The 22985-nt window shown below is 31.8% G+C and overlaps 1 protein-coding gene and 1 long non-coding RNA gene across 2 annotated transcripts in view; one reads left to right on the top strand and one right to left on the bottom strand.

Moving 5' to 3' along the window:
* Positions 1–22985, top strand: part of heph (polypyrimidine tract-binding protein 1 heph) — a 348701-nt gene that overhangs the window by 17891 nt on the left and 307825 nt on the right. The gene's annotated exons all lie outside the window — the stretch shown is intronic.
* Positions 10714–11892, bottom strand: LOC149904729 (uncharacterized). Its single transcript, XR_016457273.1, has 2 exons — positions 11573–11892; positions 10714–11246 (listed from the first exon to the last, which is right to left on the bottom strand). It is a non-coding gene; the product is annotated as an uncharacterized LOC149904729 (long non-coding RNA).

The raw sequence follows: 22985 nt of genomic DNA, 5'->3' as shown, positions 1-22985 counted from the left end.
TTTAGATTATTGTGAACTTAAAAAAAAAAAAATATAAAGAGGATTATTCACACATAATTCGACGCATCGCATTGTATCGCGTTGCAGCATTGTATTTTTATGACTAGGTAGGATATTTTATACCTGCTCAAAATAGGGAAGAATATAAAATTATAAAATATTTAGCGTTAATATTATCTCACTGATTCTGTTGCGCTTATAAAATATTAAGTCCGTGGGCCTCATTAAGCAAACTGTTTAATTATGAAATTACTAGCTTTCAAAGTCTGAATAGAATGTTTTGAGTTACTTGAGCTGAATTTATGTCTTTAGTAATTCATAATCAAATTTCATGCTTATTTAAACAGCATTTTGAAATTTAACAAGTAATAACTGAAGAAAATATAAATTAAACAAAGATGTTTAAATACGAAATAACTATTATATTCAAGTAAGTATTTGATGAATACTTTTAATTTTTATTTATTTATTGTGTGGTGATAGACAAATTGAGTGTTTATTTTATTTTTAGTTCATGTGATTCTAACCGATTTATTGTCATTGTTTCCAGCAATGGGCCTTCACATCTAAAAGATCTTAAATTGATGCATGCACTTAAGACTTCCAATGTAAGTGCCTCCAAATGTTCTGGCTATGATACTAATATTAGATACACCATCGGCGCATGCTGCACTAGCACTATTGGTGTATTTTAGAATTATATACTTTTAAGAATTAAGGCTTTAATATACACAAGATTTCCGACCGTATATTTCCCGTTCCTTTTGGGATTTCCGGAATAAAAAATAGCCTATGTCTTATTCTGGGTCTTCAGCTACCTACATACCAAATTTCATTGAAATTGGTTCAGTAGTTTTTACGTTATACAATAACAAACATCCATCCATCCATCCTCACAAACTTTCGCATTTATATTATTACTAGAGGTCCACCCCGGCTTCGCCCGTGGTACATATTTCGCAATAAAAGGTAGCCTATGTCCTTTCTCGGGTATCAAAATATCTCCATACCAAATTTCATGAAAATTGGTTCAGTAGTTTAGGCGTGATTGAGTAACAGACAGACAGAGTTACTTTCGCATTTATAATATTAGTATGGATTATTAGGATTCTGTAACAACCTTGAATGCGTATTTTATGCGTACAAATCTTATGTGGCAGTTTAGATTATCTAACTCTTGAGTAGTTTAAAATGATAACGCTCAGGCAATTGTATATTTTTAGTAGACGTGCGAAATTTTTTACTATACGTGTTATGTGTGAATTATATAAACAGAGATAATCTAGTTACACATTTAATTTGAGTATGGTTAAATTCAAGAATAGTGACGTCACAATATGAATCACAAAGCGTGTCGGTTAACGTACGCGCAGACGTATTGTATCCAACTAATAATGACCTTCGTTTGTAAGAATTTATACAATAATATGTTTTAATTCGTTCTTAACGTAACAGATTTATTTAACAGCTCTATTATTATCCATAATGCACCTAATATGATGGAATATATTATTATTATCTAAATTATCGATTTTATTAATATTATTCATGCAGATATTTTGTAAAAATAAACGCATCTTAGTTGTAGGTATTTTGATTCTACTATGAAACATTAATCTAATTATATTCTATTCAGAGAAGTAAAACTGACAATAAAATCGACTAAGTTTCTTCGAACAGTGAATATTCCTATTGTTAGATGAATAATTGAAAATAATAACACCCATTATGAAAGGAATTTATTTGAATAATAATGAAATCTATGTTCTTTCGTTTAATACGTTTCATTATAAAGTAATAACGATTGTTATCGTTCTTAGTTATTTCAAGATAAAATCAATTTCAATTTATTACTTTTAAAATCTATGCAATTATTCTTTGACAAAACAAAAAGATTAATACTACAATTTTAGACGGTTACGCACTTTTACATATGTGTTAGCTATTCAAATTATCAATTTTATTTATTATCTCCATGTGTGAACGACAGTACTCATACTAAAATTTAAATCCCTTCTCTCTCTACCCATCAAATTCTAAAAAGCGAGCTTAGCCTCAGGCGGTTATGAATAAATCGTCGCCAAAGTCGAAAAATTGTTTAATTTTAAAATATGCCATCACCATAAAAATTTGCAGTTGCCCGATCTTAAAATTAGAATTAATCTCTTTGTGTGGATCAAATTACTTTTGGTTATTGTGCCAGCCCAGAGAATGCGGTTTAAATGTTGGAAACATGCCAGTAATTGATTATACCCAGACAAGATTAAAGAAAAACTATTTTATTGTTATTTTTTGCTGCTAATAGAGCACATACAATGTGTCAAATGGCTAATTACACATTAGCATTGAATAAGTAAGTTAATTGAAGCAGATAGTTACAACTTTAAATTAGTGTTATAAAAACAATTGACAGTTCATTACAGTTTAGATTACGGAGATTAGAGCAAAATGCTAATTGGTTTAAAGAGATAATTTACTAGATTTAGTTTTATACAGTTTTGAAGCTTAATCTGTTAACATAAATGATAAACTGTAATTTATATTGAGGTGTATAATTATTATGGGAAGCAATGTTTATATTTAAAGCAAAGACGAATTACCATGTCGTAAAAAATAATATAGTCTGTATTTAAATCGGCAATCTCTATCAACGAAAATAATGAAATTCAGATTTACAGAAGAGGATAAGCATTACATACAAAAATATATAATTAATTAATTGTAATTGATCGCAAAGATGATGAAAAATACTCATAATCAGGCATCAGATTTGATTTTCCTTATAAAAATTCCCTTTCGTCTAATTTAGGTACATGCGTTCTTTGGTCAATGCAACATCAAAGACTTTGATAACATCAACCCAATTAAGAGATACATTGGGCAGATTACCCACCTCTACACAAATATTATAAAACAATAAAATATTTCGTATATAAAAATTGTATTTAAAAACAATTCTTGTATTCGTTTCTCACGTTATCGAGATGCCATGTATCATTTGTGTAACACCTGTCGGAGTGTCAATTGATAAGATCTGTCAATTTTATCATTCCCTGGTACTCAATGCATCAAATGTTTCAATATCGCACGTAGATACGTAGAACATTCTAGAATGTGGCCTATTTAGTCCATGGCAACGAACGTCACAAATAAAGAAGGTATATGAATGAAGCACAAAACATTATAATTAAAATAATGGCCAAATTTGTCTTTATCTCTAGCTTTTTTTGTGGTGTCTCTCGATGTTAGCCAGAAATGCTTCGAACGCGTGTCGCGTGGGTGAACGGAAGGTTCACTCTGGTAGCGACATGCGCAAGGGCGTCCCCTCTTGACTATTTTCATTTTATATACCACGTTCTGAAAGAAGATTTTCAGGGTAAAAGAATGAACATTATTATTATTGCAGTCCGAGAGCAATCCTCTTTCCACAAACATGAATTCTTATTTACAATCTATATATATATATTAAAATTATTGCTAAATTTGTCAAGTTGTAACATATAAATATTGTAGATAGATAACAATGACATTCAATATATCATTTTAATGACACACCTTACACGATGACTCTCGTTATCCCACTAAATAAAGGAGGTAGCATTAACATGCCTAGTTCAAGACCTGTGTTCAAGACAAATTACTTTTGAATGCCAATTTGTGTGAAGGTTATGTCAAGGTGGACCATCTGCTATTCTGAATATAATATTCATATGGATGACCACAATGTATTTTCTAGAGATTTCCCAGATATTTTCGATGCAATTTTTATCGTATGGTAGGAAAAGCTTTTATGTTCTTGCCCATATAATATTGTAATGAAAATACTCAACTCAATGGAGTAATAACTCAAAACTTACGACATGCGCTGTCGCCATGAACTTTTACAATTATTTGTTGCACAAGCAATTGCGCATCCAATATATTCATGTTTGCATTACTTTCACGCGACACAAGAATATGAGTAAACTTTCTAAAGAAAAGGGCTTCTTTACATATAAATTAATATTAGAGAAGTAAAAGTAATCCTGAAGTTGGAAGACAACAACAAACCGCATATACTAGGTTAATAAAACCGATACTTAATTTATCATTGCATTTTATGAAACACCACCACCACCACCTTATTATGACATTAATTGTCTAGTAAATTTGCCCCTTTCTATCTTTCGTAACTAATCATTAATATACTGCTATTTTATAAAATTTACAAGTTAGAAGGTTTGATACACAAATAATTTTCTCAATCGTCCTATCAGGAGGCTTTTAAACGATTGCCTATATTATATCCATGCAAAGACAGCTTATTTTTCTAAAAATATATTTAATAAGTATGAAAATAGACTGTAATGATATTGAAAATTGATATCAGATGTGGGTTTATAAAATGAATACAAAAAATATAAGCAATAAATCTTTAGAATGGGGTTACTGAATACATTAAATTTCGTATAAATATAAATCTCTATGTGCCTCTTTATATCTAAACCCTAAACCAAAACAATGTCAAATATATATCGTATCCTTTGCAACGTGTTTAGAAATAGCTTGTCTCAAAACATTAACCGATATTTATTATAGCCGTGTGCCAAACAGTTTAGTTTTGAACATGCTGTTAATAACTGAGCAATAATAATATACTAAAGTGTTAAAGGTTCTTCATAAAAAATAAGAAGTGAAGAAAAATAGTATAAAATGCAAATATTGCATATATATGCAATAAAAATGAATTCTTTAGAAAAATCAATAAAACCTCAATATAAATACAAAACCATATATACGTTAAGTATTATGTAAATGGCCGAAATAAAGCAATAAGAGAAAATGCCTTTCTTTGACCAAAGATAAAGTAAAGATCCCAAACACTAAAACTCAAATAGAAGTTGGTTTGAGGGATTGAAAGCCTTGCGAAAACATAAGTATTGGATCGTCCTTCAATCCTTAAATTGAGGAAAACGAATATAAATGATACAAAAGTGGTAATGGCGTCTCTCGTCAAACATTACACTAAGTAATTGCGGTGTGTAAGGCTTAGTTCGATAAGTAATCAATCACATTAAACGAATGAGGATATCTTCTTTAACAACGATCCTTGTAATATAAATTCATTATTCAACCATCAATTTATTATGCTTCAATTTATTTATATATGCATTTTGTTATAGGTATACGCATGTAATTTATATAATCATCAAAGATGTTACAATACATTACAATATGTGTTTAAAATAGTTAAAATTTTAATGGAGCTGAATTAACATCTATACTTCTATACTAATATTATAAAGAGGAAAGGTTTGTAATTATGTATGTATGTATGGTTTTCACGCATAAACTGCTGGACCGATTTCAATGAAATTTGGCACACATATAGAGGGTAACTTGGATTAACACAAAGGCTAGGTTTTATCCCGGAAATCCCACGGGAACGGGAGATACGCAGGTTTTTCTTTGAAAACGCGGGCGAAGCCGTGGGCGGAAAGCTAGTTTATTAATAAAAGACTACCTTAGCTTGAATATACTTACTCTTCAGGCATTTTTATTTCAATATTTTTACCCCTAAAATGGAATTGATTTTAAATTAATCTGTGCATAAATACAAAACATGTTATACAGTAAGCATAGAACAAAATGTTCCAGAAACATTTTCTCACACAATCCAAGCCCTACATGTGAATTCACACCGATCTTAACAGAATACTATAAAACAGGAATGGATCTCAGTCTTAATATACACAATAGTCGATGACATAAGAATGACAGCTATATCCTTGTTAATGAACGGAGTCATGCTGCGGGCGAGGCCGTTTGTCTGGGTAGAACCCTTGACTCGGAATTTGCACCGAATTGTATTCTATTATCTACTAAACTTGTTTGGTAATCAGATATAATTAAACTAAATCGATGACTGTGAGACAACTAATGTATTTAGAGCAAATGTTGTTAGAAATGCAGTATTTAGAACTTTAGACTGTTATCTGGATGATGATTGGTTGAAAGAAGAAAAGGTAGATAAAAAGGTATATAAAAATTCTATTATGGTATGGGATGATTATTATAAATTGTATTTTTTTACTGTTAATAATAGACTAGAGAATTGGTATCAACATATAAATGTGTGCTGTGAGGAACATGCGTTCTCTCGACTACCCTTCTATACCTAAAGATATGCAATAAATCATAGTTATATGTACAGAACATATTAGTATATGATAAAACTTAGGGTACACATACATTACGCAGTGAAAATGACATAGTTAAACGCGATAAGCTGTTAGTAAATCACAATGTACTCAAGGTACAATGTGCAATGGAAAAAATAAATCTATTAATTTAAAGCTCACAGCTCTGATCCTGAACGTGACTTAAAATGTTCATTAAATATTACTTATCGCAATTATCTAGACTTCCGTATCGTTAACGATGTAAAGATTTGCAATGACATCATCATTTATACTGACGACATCATTCAGGGTCAAGGCTCAATAAATGAACTAATACTATTGCGTGAAACATGCAATGGAAGATTTGTATTTTAACTATTTTAAATCATGCAATTAAAATAGCTCGCTGCGTCAAGTGCTTAATGAATTTAAACTTGCAACTAAATAATGCAAGCAATTTACTGATGGAAATATACAGTCATCTGAATTATTCGTCTCGCGAATTCAAACAGTGTTTTGTTACATCTCAAAGGTAAGTTTTAGCGTCCTTTGTGCTACACAGATCATCCCAGATACAGAAAAACATCGCGACAAAGACGCTTGCGAACTATTGCAGACTTCAAAAGTTATCGTACCGAAGTTCCTAATATATAAATTTTCTTATCTTCGCCGTGCGCTATGAATTACTTGGTTTTATGGAAATCGTTTACCTATTCCACGGCTGAGGGCGAAACTTTACGGGGAATTCGGTCGGGAATGTTTGGGAGAATTCTCAAAATACAAAACCGGCGTCATGCTCCCGCCTCAACTAAGACGTTAAATCCTTGTTACGAGCTCCTATTAAGCCTTTTCCGCTTGTTAATAGACACAAATTGCAAATAAAATCGCCGCTATTGGTATTACCATAAATTTTTACTAAACTTTATGTAGCTTTTTCTCAATATTTTTATAAATTGCATTTGGAAGATTTTTCCTTGATGTTTTTTGTGTTACATGAATTCTTAATCGTCTTTTAAAATTGTATTTATAAGTCATTGACTGTTACTTTTTATGAATATCGACGACCAGGAAGATTAAAAACGATAGTCAATATAAATAGCTCAATATTGCCTTTTTGAATGATCTCAAAGTTGTGAACCAAGACCATCTATCTATAAACATTTTAATATGGAATGGACATCGCATGTCCAATAGGGGCTCCATATCAGATAGTAGATACCAGTCTCTGCAACCTGCTACGTACTAGGTAACTAAAACATTCTCTAAATTCCAACACTTTGAAGAATGTTCACCGTATAGTACCATGCCATAATCAGGCGCATAGACGTTATAGGTAAAGTTTTTAAATGCACAATTTTTAATTAAGAAAAAAAAAAAAAATGTTTAACTAGATTGTTTTCAACAAAAGTTTTTGTATGCTGTCGAAATAATATATTAGATACCATAGCACATATTCTACATCATTAGTATTGAATTTGAATGATAACCAAAAAATAAAACAATTGAAAATGACTATCAACGAGGGATAACAATCACACCAAATTTAAACTGAAATATGAGTATTTTTGTAGAAATTAGGACGACGCTGGGTAAGAAGCTTACATAAACTGCCGAAACGTAATCTACTTATCTATTAATTAAATTAGGTTGGTTTACAATAGGATCATCGTTCGACACAACGTTTTTTTGCAGGAATTTTAATGATATTATCTTACCTTGAAACTCAATCACGCTGTTTTGTAGACTGATCGATGATTCAACATTTATAAAAAAATAAGAATAAAATCTAGCTTTACTTTGCATATGCAACTGTTTAAAATGATTTCATTAATAAGTGTTCTATGTATGAAACATTTACAGAAAAGAGCATGTGTGCCGAACACACGTGTCAGAAGTGAAACAACTTCTTTGGCAAGATTTAAAGATACCAAAATTGTCGCCTTACTCCATGACGTGACGGTATTGCCATGACTCGACCTTAAAATTTTACTCTCAACGCGCCTTAAGAAGTTTCACTTCAAAAATAAACATGTATTACATACAAAAAAAAATGTTTTAGCAACTAGGTAAATTAAAGCATAAAAAAAACTCACGATGATTTTAATTATTTGTAAGAATAAGATAATAAGGTTCAAGGATACATTCAATGGTTTACAGACATGTTTAAAAGAGCAGACATAAAGGGGAGTCAGTCAATAGCAATCTATTTTAATAGAATTTGACACAGAATGAATAAATAATAAATATGAGATGGTAACTGAACTTATTAGGGGGACGCTTATCCAGTATGTACATAAATTGAACTAATCGTTCTCTACTCATGTGGGTACTATTTATCTAAATAATATGACCTATTATAATTAACTGCCGTTCCTGTATCTGCTACTTTAACTAATAGTGAACCTCTTTTTGATATTTTTTTTTGTATTTAAATAAATAACACTATATTTGTACTTACCTAGTATTATATAAGTACGTGTACACGTACGACGTTCGTGTACGTGAACACGTGCTTAACTATAAATTTTTCAAATCAAAAATTTAAATACGTCTTTTCTAATATAATTTTACATACCTAAATCAAAAACTGAATTAAATTGGGCTTCAGCCAATCTATTATTAGTCTAACTCTAAATTAATATACGATTCATAAAAATCTCATAAAACATTTACAGGCCATTAACTGCAGTATGACGTTGCTAATATCACACTAATTCCGTTTTAGCCTTAATTATTCCATTATGTCACTTAATTAAGCAGACGTATGTTTGAGTGACATCTTCAATATGGTTACATTATATATTATAACGTCCTTGAGACAAGATAAGTCTCATTAGTTTAATATTAAATACATGCATTCATTCAAACGAACAGAAGATACATTGAATCAGAAAAATGCTAGCCCATAAAAAATTTATGACTGATTTATAACATTAAAAAGTTTCATAAAAATAATATAAGTATTTCGACATTTACGAGTTACGACCTGATACTTTGTCTGCGTACTTTTATTACCAAGTTTAAGTTCACATTAAGGTTTCTTTAATTAATAAAATGCTTCTATACGAATATAGACAGTTGCCTCTATATTACTAGCCTAGTGGATGGGAAAGGTATATCTTGTATCTGACTGACGGTAGTTACATTGACGCCACTGTACTCATAAGTTGATATTAGTTGATCAACTGCCAAATCGCTTGCTATTTGAACTGTCGGAACTCTGAGCAGACTTTTAATCAATTGCAATAGCCGCTTTTGACATTTTGTTTATTTAGAAAATTTATTAGCGAAAGTTGTTTTCTTTGCGTTCATGTGGATTTGAGATGTAGTGTCATAGCTTTAATAAATATTAAATATGTTGTTTATTTTTCTATGTATTTAAAGATTTAATAAGAATCGAACGTCGCTCCGGATTGGCGGAAAGACGCAGGTTCGAATCCTACCTTGTTATCGATTTTTTTTTATTCATAAAATTATATTGATAGAGCATTTGAATGCCATAAAACTTATATGTACAATTAAAAAATCGATTTATTGACCAATGTGTAGATAGAAAACTAACAAATTAGAAGGCGGAAAGAGTGCGCGCGAGCCGAACACGTCACAAAAAAAAGTTTCTACAAACAGGTACGTTATACTGTATTACATTCACCTAATCGGTATTTCACAACACATTAATCGTTTGTGGAATGATAAATAGGACAATACTCGTATATACCGACATCTATGTAGATCTGTATCCGACCGTGTCTAATGTTGAACTGAAGTGGATAAAGCCACGTTTGTATATTAATGTCGAAATGACGGCACATGTCCTGATATTGGACGTTGTCATTGTATGATCAATGGTGGCTCCCCCGAGTAATTGTCTGTTGTGTGTGTGGTTTTAGATCTTATTGTGGTATCCTTGCTATACTCCTAGTTGTGTTTACAGTTTTTCTAATTTGAATTTAACTATTATGTAAGAAATTATACTTACAAACAATAAATTAAATATATATTTGATAAAAATATGCGTCTCCTGATAAATTTATGAATAAGTGGTTAAATCATTGTGTATTTTGGCAGTAATCGATCTTAGTAATTTTGTTGCGAATTTTAACATAGATACAATAAAATCAATAAAAAATTCAAATAGTTTATTCACATTGTAACGGATTAAGCATCCGCTTTTTACTCAACCGCATAATACACATAAACAGATTAACACACTTCGTGGAGCCTCACGGTAATCTTATTAAACCAGTAATTCTTCTAAGAAGTTACCGTCCAACCGGTTTAACCCAGACATTGTAAGGCTGCTCACAATAGTTGTGTTTCCACAATAATTATTTCATTTAACATAGTTACACAGTGTGAAAATAAAAGAAGCGCTATTAGTAGATACTTTTTTAAAGATGAGAATGTATGTCTACGAGTATCTTTTTTAAATGTTTCTATCCTTCATATTGGTCATTGGATTCTTGATGGAATTGTTATGAGAATTGGAAGAACAGATATGGTACGGGAGCTATTAACGTTAAAAAAAAAGTCATTTTAGTATACAGTGCGACACAAAAGAGATGAAAATAAATGAGGGCGCCACCGTCGCTCATATAGCAACACTGATACTGCGACGCAAGCGATCTTGATACTATAGAATAAAAATCCAAAAATGTATATAATATAATCTAAAAAAATACCGCGATTTAAACCGTTATAATTGTTTCAGTGTAGCAATAGTGTAATTTAAGACAAAAATACATTAGTATTTTAATTGACCTACCTAGGTCAAATTTTACTTAAATGTATTTGGAATTAGTTATTTTATAAAAATCGGTCAAGTGTTTAGACTGCAGAGGCGCACATAGAATCAAACATACAAACAAACAAGCATACATGCAGCTCAAACACATTACCCTCTTTCTGGGTCCGTCGGGTAGAAAAAAACAAGGCGATTTGAAAACCACATATTTTTATTTTTTTTGTAGATAAATTTTGTACATTAATATAATTCATCAAAATCTAAATATTCTACTCCTTCAAAGGACTGATCATCACTCTGTTTCGAAGTACTGGCAAGAGGGTACGGGGCATCTTCAGTATCTGTAAATATATGATACAGTAAATATGATTTTTTTTCTTATGGTTTGATTGATTAATAGATAGATAGCTGTATGAAAACAGTTATCACTATACTATGTAGTAAAATCTAAACTAGGTACTTTATTTGAGGCTGGTTGGATTGGATATAACTTCATGACTCAAATTGTGCTGGTCGCACTATAAAAACTAGTTTTTGTTTACATACAAATAACCTCAAATTAATTTGCGAAAACGTAATAATCGCCATACATACATACATTAAACACTCGTTACTAATGGAATATTCTATTTTACGTAGTACTGAGCAAAAATAAATGGAATCTCACCGGTATATTCTGCTGTACGTTTGTAAACGTTTTCCAAATCAGTCAATAAATTTCCAGCTTGAAATTCGGACAAACACCGAATAAAAACTTTATACACCACATCACGGACACCGCTACGTTTAACCTTTTTCATGATGTCTCCTTTTTTATTTAAATTTCTTGTTCTAAATAACAATTTTATCTCAATAATTCTCCACTTCACGAAAAAAACAACAAATTTTTATTCAACTTGACAGCTACATTGCCAATTCAGGGTTGCCAGGTAATGAAAAACGAATTAGTTCCAAAATAATTAATTTCATCTCTTTTATGTCGTACTATAGTTGGTTTTTTGATATACTGTTCCTCTTGCTATTTCGGTTAGAGTCCGGGCTGTCTGGCTGGTCGCAGTGGTTGCGTTTTTTAGTGCGCATCTTATCTGCACTAGATAATTTCCTTAATTTTAAGTCATTTTTTAACGCGTAATTTTTAATATTTTGCCTTTAGATAGATCCATCAGACATAATTTCTTTATTGCAAGACGTTTTTTTCGTTGTTAAATAGGTGCCAGACGCAATTTTTTATTTCGTTTTTATAAAAAATTCAAATTATTTTAGAATGTCTGTAAATTTCATATTATGTTCTTCAAACATAATATAATCTAAAATTAATTAGCCAGACGCTAATTCGATTGTTAAGTATTAAATATACGTACAAATAAAAACGTAGTGAAAGTAGGTAAGTATAACAATTTGGTGATTGTGTATATGGAGAGATAGTTTAAAGTGCAAGAGAGATAGAAAGGGTCGGCCGCGAAAATTAAATAACAATAAAAAATAACTTTTTTTTTTTCGAAAATATAATATTGCATAGAAATTGAATTGTTCCTACTCTAGGATTCCCTGTGTTGTAGGAACAAGTACCTTCCATTGGTACATTTTATTCCTCAGGCTAAAAAATAAACTATTAGGGTACCTACATCAACAATCTTCTATACAAAACAATTTTTTTTATAACTAACTAGCGACCCGCCTGGCCCTGGCTTTGCACGGGTGCAATGCTGATACTAAATACACTACAGAAAAACTCTGAACGTTGAATATAAAAACATAGCGGCCATATAGATCTATATTAAATGAACAATGTATTCAAGGTCTTTAATTGGTTAAGGATTAATGCTGTATTGGTTAAAATCGCTTCGAAAATTAGCCATTATTATTTGTCGTAAAAAGTAAATGACAAAAAAAAGTTACTGTGGGTTATCCATAAGAGATAGACATATACCATCACGGACTTTTCTGTAGACCTTTTCAATGTGTACTATTATAGTTAGTACATTATTTTGATAAAACTCGTAGGGTTCAGCCTGCGTTTGCACTGTATGTGGAAAAAATGTAATTATTTACGACATCACATTAGAAACCTCAAAAATAACAGTACTTTTCCACTATTTAATGGGGGTTATTATACATATAAACCTTCCTCTTGAATCACTCTATCTATTAAAAAAACCGCATCAAAATCCGTTGCGTAGTTTCAAAGATTTAAAGGGACATAGGGACAGAGAAAGCGACTTTGTTTTATACCATGTAGTGATGATGATAACAATATTAATTCATTAATCTTAATATACAGGGTGTCCCACTGTTGGTATACTAAGCTCAAAGGAGGTTATAGTTTTGCATACGCTGAGTACGTAAAAAATACTTAAAAAATTCCAGACGCATTTTTTTTTCAAATAGATGAAATCTTAAAACTCTATGTGTACACCCATAACAAGCAACCCGCCCAGCTTTTCCACCAGCACGTGGGCTATCGTTTAAGATTATGTTTTCATAGACAAAATGCTCACATTAGAGAAGCGTTATATGCCGGCTGCGCGAAGCCAGAGAAGAAAACATGGATTTTCAGGAAAAATTTAGCAAAAAATTTTTGACGTAATTTTGTTGTTTAAGTATTTTTTTCATGATCAGTGTATGCAAACCTATAAGTCCCTTCGCGCTTAGTATACCAATAGTGTGACACCCTGTATCACTACATAGTATAAAACAAAGTCGCTTTCCCTGTCCCTATGTCCCTATGTCCCTATGTCCCTTTGTACGCTTAAATCTTTGAAACTACGCAACGGATTTTGATGCGGTTTTTTTTAATAGATAGAGTGATTCAAGAGGAAGGTTTATATGTATAATAAGATCCATTAAGTAGTGGAGAAGTACTGTTATTTTTGAGGTTTCTAATGTGATGTCGTAAAAAATTACATTTATTCCGCTTACATTGCAAACGCAGGCTGAACCCTACGAGTTTTATCAAAATAATGTTCTAAGTATTATACACATTGAAAAGGTCTACAGAAAAGTCCGCGATGGTATATGTCTATCTCTTATGGATAACCCACAATAACTTTTTTTTGTCATTTACTTTTTACGACAAATAATGGCTAATTTTCGAAGCGATTTTAACCAATACAGCATTAATCCTTAACCAATTAAATACCATGGATACATTGTTCATTTAATATAGATCTATATGGCCCTTTACACCGTATGATTTAAGTGAATATTTTCGAAGATATTACAGATTTAAAAATTGCAGGACGTAGCGTTTGCGGCCGCCCGGCTATGTATTTTATACCCGTGCGATGCCGGAGGCCGGAGCGGGCCGCTATATTTTTATACCTATACAACGTTCACAATTTTTCTGTAGTTTATTTAGTATCAGCATTGCACCCGTGCGAAGCCGGGGCGGGTCGCTAGTATATGTATATAAATCTCGTGTCACAATGTTTGTCCTCAATGGACTCCTAAACCACTTAACCGATTATAATAAAATTCGCACACCATGTGCAGTTCGATCCAACTTGAGAGATAGGATAGTTTAAACATGTAGGTACCACGGGCGAAGCCGGGGCGGACCGCTAGTATATACTAGCTATATAAATTCATGCTAACTACTTTAGTTAAATTCAATACAAACTTAAACATGCGAGTGTGTACTGTGTGTGTGTTCACGTGTGTGTGTCTTGTGTGGTGTGTTGTGTGTGTGTTGTGTGTGTGTATGTGTGTACATCATTATTGAAACTAATTTTCTAGTTGTTTACAGATGATGGAATATTGGAAAACAATAACAATTCCTTAGACGATAACATAAATAATTCTGACAGTGTGAGGGAAGATGATGATGATTATGAAGATGGCTTTTTAAATTTAACAATGTAATTGTTTAACCTTCATTGATATAGATTTTATTCTATTTTCAATGTATGGTAACTTTAATATTTTATTTTTCACTTTTATGTTTTTTTTTTCATTTTAGCTTTTATTTATAAGAACAAGTGTAAATAATATTGTATGCTTGCAATTATTTCCTGTCGCATAATTAAAATACACTAGCTGATGAGCTGCATGCTTCATTACTTTTTTTTATTTATACACATTATTTAATACTTAACAATCGAATTAGCGTCTGGCTAATTAATTTTAGATTATATTATGTTTGAAGAACATAATATGAAATTTACAGACATTCTAAAATAATTTGAATTTTTTATAAAAACGAAATAAAAAATTGCGTCTGGCACCTATTTAACAACGAAAAAAACGTCTTGCAATAAAAAAACTATGTCTGATGGATCTATCTAAAGGCAAAATATTAAAAATTACGCGTTAAAAAATGACTTAAAATTAAGGAAATTATCCTGTACAGATAAGATGCGCACTACTAAACGCAACCACTGCGACCAGCCAGACAGCCCGGACTCTAACCGAAATAGCAAGAGGAACAGTATATCAAAGAACCAACTATACTAAAATTCTCACTTGTCAACGTCGGTAGCTCCTATACCAAGTGACATTGATTTGTTCACCGTAGTTTGCTTCATCGCACCTTATGAATATCTATCACTTTATAAACTTCTCGATTTCAAATGATCGCTAGTGAACTTTCCAATAACGGTATCTTCTTTAAAACTTATAAAGCCTAAGTAGGAAGCTATGAAAGGTGAGCCATAAAAGGTTTTGTTTGTCTTATCTCAGAGTTGCGTAGCAGCAGAAATTTTGTAGGAGCCATTAAATGTGGCCATAAATGATCGTTATAAAATTCAATTAATACTAGACTGGAAAAACTTAAAAGAGGAAATTGCAGTTGGTATGTAGTGATATCGGACTAATGTTTCTATCACTCATTTTATTTCTTCATAATTTTTTTTTGACGATTGTAATAGGATCATCATCTGTAATTTAGTCGAATACATACTATAAATAGTTTTATTAGATTTTTTAGTTAATTTAAATCAGGACATTATTCAAGCATCGATCATTATTGTACTTGTAAAGCTTAGCAAAACAAACTGGAGTGTAATGCATCAACTATAAACATGACTTCTGGCAAGGGTCCACAAGTAAGTTGGCTTGAGTAAGCGTCAGCTTGTATCTTAATATTTTGCAGAGGCAGTATCTCACGGTTCATATCAAGTATCGAATAAGATACTATTATCAAATATTGTGAGGAACAGATAAAGTATCTAGCGGATAAGAAAAACATGATAGCTTCAAATGTATCAAATTTGAATTTTATTAACCTCAATGCTTCTTGGGTCTAAATGGTCATTTTGTTTTACTGACCCTCCAAATAACTGGTGATAGCTCATCTTAGGAAAGTTTTCACTTCTTCAAAATCAACATAACAACATATTATTTAAACTTTGGTCAGAAATTTGTGAATTGAAGGGGAAATAATTCCTTTTCCTGTTCGTCAAGGACGCTAAATGTAACTTCCGATGGGGACGACACCTGGACTGTCTTACTTATTCAAGGGGCCTCGTAATCTGATCATAAAACATGCTATTTATAGTTCTTATTTCGCCGTTCCTTTCAAATAAATACTTTTTATCTGACCCTTAAAGCTTTAATCTTAACTTACGTTAAACTTTTTCAACAAGAAAAAGGTAAAACATCCCAATATTCACAATTAAAATTTAAAAAAGGGAAACCAAATTTGATGTTGTTTTGGGTCATTTCTAAAGATTTCGATCTCATTATATTTTAATAGCATACACAAGCGATAACAATGATTGGATTCAGGGGAGCAGAAACCATAAAATTGAAATCAATTTTGCTGTAATGGTTATAGGTTGTTCATAAAACACAATGGCCGAAAGAGTTCCTTTCTATTTATTGTGAAAAGTTTTTACGTTTTAGTCTTCATAAATTTTCCTCGGAGAATAAAATATCTCTTGCACATTTACTTTATCTGTTAAATGTATAAATACTCGCAATATAATCTGAACTACAAAAACTAAAAGCTAATGTATTCATGCTAAACTTAAAAAAGGCTGTTTCAATATCAATTTGCTAGCCCATAATATGTTAGATTTCAATACACCGAACGTATTTATCGTCCTCGCTACTATGTGATCACAATTCGGGATTTGTAAAAATGTTACCATTACACGAAAACAGTTTTAGTCCTCATGTTCTGTGGTGTAGGATTCAAAATAGAATGGGATGTAACGAATACCCATGTTTATTTCTGCGATTTTTGTATCACCCTATTTTGTACCTTATGTATAAAATTCTTGGGTTGTTTATTGTATGTTAAAAAAGTAATATATTCAGTTCGCAAAATGAATTGCGAGTGTTAGTAACTCGGAGCGAGCCTGTGAACATATTCTTAGGGATCTGTTGCGTCGTTCTTCTCCTTTATTGGTTGCTTGGTTCTGCGATAGAGGGTCTTATACCAGATTGAATTTAAGATTCAATTTGGCTTGTTTCCAATTACGCGGATTTCCTTCAGAGCGGTTTTAAATCGTTTTATATGTTGTATGTGTTGTTGATGACCGTGACAATGAGGTTGATTAAATTGTTTTGCTTGGGATTTTGTTTTTTCTTGTAAGGGTTACATTGGTGCAATAACATTCTTGCTTGGCATGTTCAATTGAACAGTATTGGTTCTACTTTGGATATACTATTTTTTTAGAGAAAAATGCATTTTTATCCTGTAACTACGATAAGGACGAATTGAGAGTTTTGACATTTTATTCTCTTAATAGTTTCGTTTCTTTTTAAAAGATCAATAATTTTATAATTTGCTCTCATTAAATATGACACAATATGTTCAATATTATTTTCAGAAACAATTTATATAAAAACAGGATATCAAATACAGATTCTAGAATAAGTTCTACAGGCTTAGGTTCATACTGTACAATTTCATTCATATAAAAAATTGGTTGTCTGTAAAGTCGGTTTACTGACGATAGTTGAACGTGACAACGTTCGATTGTGCTTCTTTGTCGCTCGTTCCGCGCTCTCGCTTGCACTTCAAGCCTTACATGGAACGCCTCAGAGCGAGGTAACGCCGCATGAGTCATGTTTTTTCGGCTATATCGAATTATAAGACGTTGTCACGTCAAAACAATATCATAATTTAAGTATATTTCGTTTATTTTAATTAAGTGATCCCTAAGAAAAATATCCGCCTCCGATTTCAATTAAAACCACACATAAAAGTGTAATTTTATATGATACACGGTTTATGTGAATACTAAAGAAATTTGAAGCCATTTGAAGTTGAGCTGTATTCAGAAAATATCAACAAATTATTCTTCTTCAAAGGAACATAGCTTCTAAGTCTAGGTGATAAGGTTTTTTTGAGAATGCACGAATCAAGCAGCTCAGCTGTGTAGCAATTAACGTTTTTCAAGATGGACGCCCCCGGCATTGTGTCGTTTGCACTACGCGTGGGTAAACCTAAAACCACCTCAAAAGATGTCTTGAGTGTTTGTTTTTACCCTAGAGGAAGATTTTTGCGAAATTAAATAAAGGATCTCGTTATTTACAACACTTTTCGAATCTTTCTGATGTACGTGGAAGTTATATGAAATTGCTATCCTTATATTAAAGATCTGTCGTTTGAATGTAGAGATTTTTAGTACTACCCTCTTTTACTAAAAAATCAGATGCAAACAAGATAGTGGTACAACGTTATAGTGTTTACTATTTCAGCGGAGACATAACTGCACATTTGCGCATTGAATTTGCCTAGGAATTAGGTGAGAGGTGAAGTTGTATGTCGATGGGTATGTTCTGTACACGCAAACAATGTTGTCAGCGTAAATATTTGTGTGGCAATAAATTCTTGGTATTTATTTGCTCTCATGGCTCATCCTTGGCATGATTCTTTGACGTGCAGTTAAGCTTTTATACGTTTACAACCATTTGGTTTTCTCGCTTGATTTTAAATATTTAACTTAGAACTATTTATTTATCCAGGCTGTCTGCTTTGATATTTAAGTAGATGCATGGTTAAATATCTAAGCACATGCAAAGTAAGCACAAACATTTAAGCTTTCAAATATGTGCTGTGCTTTATTGCAGTCTGTGTTTTTAATTAAAAATCATAATGTTATTTATCTATTCAGTTTCATATATTTATGTTTCCTGAATGTCACTTATATACAGACTTAAAATTATTATTATCATAACTAGATGAAATTTATAAATTTTTAAAGAATAGAAATTTAATCTAGATCAAAACAAATTATATGAGTCGTCCTCAACTTTTAACCGTAATTTATGTTTAAAAACATTCAGAATCCACTGTAAAATTATGAGTGTTAAACAACCGCATTTCCTTGCCGTGCAATTGTAAATTATTACTTTCCTAACCAGATAAAGCATTGGTGTCTTGAGAATATCCCGTCCGCATCCCAAGTTATTCCTAAAACATTGAGGCACTCAGTGTATTTTTCCAATCCTTTGCCACAACTTGGTAAAGCAATTTAGCGTTCGAGAACCTTCCGAATTCGTTCCGTATTTGTGCGTCGAGCGTGTGGAAAATTTAATTATCGTTCTGGGTAGTGGACATCCATCATTGTTATTCAACTCGCGTTGCTCCAGCGACCGGTGACGTAAGGACTGAATACATCGATGAGGACTAATGACCTCACATCTGCTTGTCTAGACTCTCTTTTATTTATGAATTGAAATTTTCGAGCTACTGTATCTTGATTAAATTTAAAACATACCAAAATCTCTTTGCATTTTTGTAAGTTCACTGTTCATCCTAAAGCAAACGATTCTTTAGTCGATTGATTCAATGCTACGCTAAAGTAGAGTCCAATAAGATAGAGTTTTTTTATGAATTTTAATTAAGTCGGTAATTTTTAAGAATAAACCTAAAGTTATTTTAAATACTTGAGAATGGCTAACTAGTTCCTGTATTTATAATTTTAATGTCTTCTGATACAATGTTGTTCTTCATGACCAACTAAAATTGTAAAAGGTTGCCTTAAATTGAATTAAATTGACCTCGATCGCAATTTTCAGTGTTAGTAGGCATTGTTTGTGGAAATCAGGATTTGTGGGGTATAGTGGAATTCCCAAGTGGAAACATGCAGATGTCAGCCATTTGTTATTCAAATTTGTTCAGACGTCGCTTCTCAGACGCACTTTGACATCGCTATGAATATGTAAAACGATGATAATATATTTGAAAAAAAAGAGGTTTGTATACGTGTGTCTTACTGTTGGGATAGGTAATGTTGTGGTAATGTTATTATACACTTCATTATAGATACCAATAAAATGTTTTACAGAAAAGTTATTTATTATTCAATAAGGGATAAATACATGATTTATAGACTAGAGGCAATAAATTCATGGAATTGTGAAAGTTCATGGCCACCTATTAGGCTGGATATACTTACTCAAATGTTTTCACGTCAATTAACTTGACTAATTATTTTGGAAAAAGTTATTTACTCCACACACAACTCCACACTAGCTCTACAATAACCTATTTTTTAAAATCCGACTTTTTTTGAAATCCTTTTTTTATTTTATTTTCAAACAATTATTTTTCGGAAAACTATATAAAAAATGATATGTTTATTTACATTTTTTGAAACTGTTTTCGTAGCTTCTAAGATTTTCCGTAACTATAACCATACACACAAATACATTTTTGAAGTTAAACTTCTTTAGGCGCATTGAGAGTAAAATATCAAGGTCACGTCATGGCAACACCACCACGTCGTGGAGTCTGGCGACGATTTTGGTATCTTTGAAACTGCACACACGATGTTTTTTTTATTATTATTTGTTTGTTACCTTCACAAGAAATGCAACATATTAATACGAGCAACACAAAATTAGTAGGAATTTCTTTGATAATCAGGTTGGCCTAAAACCTGGAGTCGTTCGTGTTTTCATTTAATTTACTTTTAATTAAAGCATTGCAACATTTCTCTTATTTTTTCCAGCAGCTCGCCAACAGACATCCCATTTTTTTTATTCGTCTTTTCCCGATGGTTAAATAAATGGACTGACGAGCTTTAGGCGGAAAAAATATTTCTGTGATATAGTTTTGAAAGTATATTCTATATGTTTTTATTTGTACCTCGTATTTTTTCTACAACTGTTTTTTCTACTAATTTTATCACTATTTTGTTAGTAGTGGTTTTGGGCAATCAACAAAATACAAATAGGCAAATTTATTTCTTAAAGCTTTAAGCTCCAAGATTCGATCAAAAGACACAAGTCCGGAAGCTGGACACATAATCATCAGAACAACTCACAGTAACCTAATTCAATATAAAAAGTGATCAAAACCGAATATCATCAACTAACTCTTTCCAATAATTGTTATTTCTCATTCAAGTCGGCGACTTTTAACTTTAAAGCCACTCCATGTATTAATATTGTCAATATTGTTCCATAGATTGAGTACTAGCTTAAATAAATCACAGGCATTCAAGACGGTCGCCATTGAAGCATGTTAATGGAAAACAATCGTGTTTTATTGCACTCGTAAGCCTTGATAGCGTATAAAAGTACCCACCTCGGAGAAGGGTCCTCACCCCTACCAGTGTACACGAACCATTTCTTATCTCTTGTGCGAGATTACCTTCAATCTTCTAGAACTACCCATATTTAATTAATACCCGAATTTGGTACGTTGTAATGGTCCACTATTTACTGTGAGATTATCGTAAGAGGATCCAGCACCTAATTAATCTGATGAACGATTAACAACGTCAAAACTTTTACTTGTAAAACAATTTTAGGAGGCTTTACTATTTTTAATTATTCGAATTCTTGTAGACTAATAACGCGCCATAAAAAAGTTCATTCATAAAAAAGAATGTAAACTTGAAAACTTTATCTACTTGACTTCAGTAAACATTATTAAAAGTCTTTAAAATGCAAGTTTCTTAAAAGGTTGTAACTTAAAGACCGGTTACATAGTTTAAGAAAGTTGGAGGTCAAGTACCTTAGATCCCAAAGACCTTTCCGAGAAGTTAATAGGCATTTAAGCATCGATCGGTCCATATTGATGGAAGCTTGCCTTTGACGTAAAAACGCTTGAAAAAAAGCGTGTGATACGAATTACATGGGGTCTTTATCACGATTTCAGTAAGTTAAGAATCAAAGCCTAATCATTGTAATTAGCAGTTTTCGTATGTATTTATCTTGTCTAATTGATTTAAATTATGTTTCAGCAAATTGATTTTAAAGCATTATAGTTTTGCAATCATTAGATTTCTTGTAGATATATACTAAAGTTTTTAATCTACCATCTAACATTTACGAGGCAGTCAAGAGATAAACAAAAGGAACAATAAACATCTGTTATGTAACATTGGCAAAAGGTAAACAAGGATTCTCATTATTTGATATCATACAGTTGTTGTCTAAAATTATGTAGAAGTATGTTTCGTAGCATTTACTTCTAAAGCAGCTCAACAGTCAACAATCACAATCATATCGTTACAACGTACAATATGAACACGAAGAGAACAATACATAATTCCACCAAAAGTACAAAAAACCATAACTATAAACTGCTTACTGCTCAAGTTAATTTATAGATTTTGCAAAGTTTAAATGCGTCGAAACGACGTTAAACCCTTACGGCGATATAAATTTATACGACGGAAGCTGGAGCAGCCAATGCTAGCCGCATTCAAGTTTGTGAATAGATGCCTCGAGTCAACAACTCTTGCCTGGAGTCGTCCAGTATTTTTAAATCCAAACCGGAGTGAACTGAATTTTTTCCACTAACAATGAAGTTTATGTAATCCGTTACATGGCTCCATTTGATTATGTAGTTTGATTAAAAAATTCATTAATGTAAGAGCTTTTTGCAGGATTCTGTTGTTTTCTTCTTTATTTTGTGCTTGATTACAGTATTCGGTAGGTATACATACAATCTAGACTTACAATATTTAGGTTTCTGGAACGTAAATCAAAACAGCTCATGGAAAAATGTAACATTTCATGTCGAGTTTTTCCGTTTCAAATAATATAAAACTACAGGCAGTCGTTCAAATCTGCTTTACAAATTAATTTCAAGCAGCTTTTATTAACGTTATTTCAAAGATTTCATACAACGTTTTGTCTCTGTATAAAACCAAGTTCTTTGGCCGACTGTGCCT

This window comes from Colias eurytheme, chromosome 11, assembly GCF_061535395.1.
Source record: "Colias eurytheme isolate Ceu_HAF_F1 chromosome 11, ilColEury1 Martin Lab GWU primary, whole genome shotgun sequence".
NCBI lineage: Eukaryota > Metazoa > Arthropoda > Insecta > Lepidoptera > Pieridae > Colias > Colias eurytheme.
The sequence above is the reverse complement of the archived record's forward strand: the minus strand, read 5'-3'. Positions and strand labels throughout refer to the sequence as shown.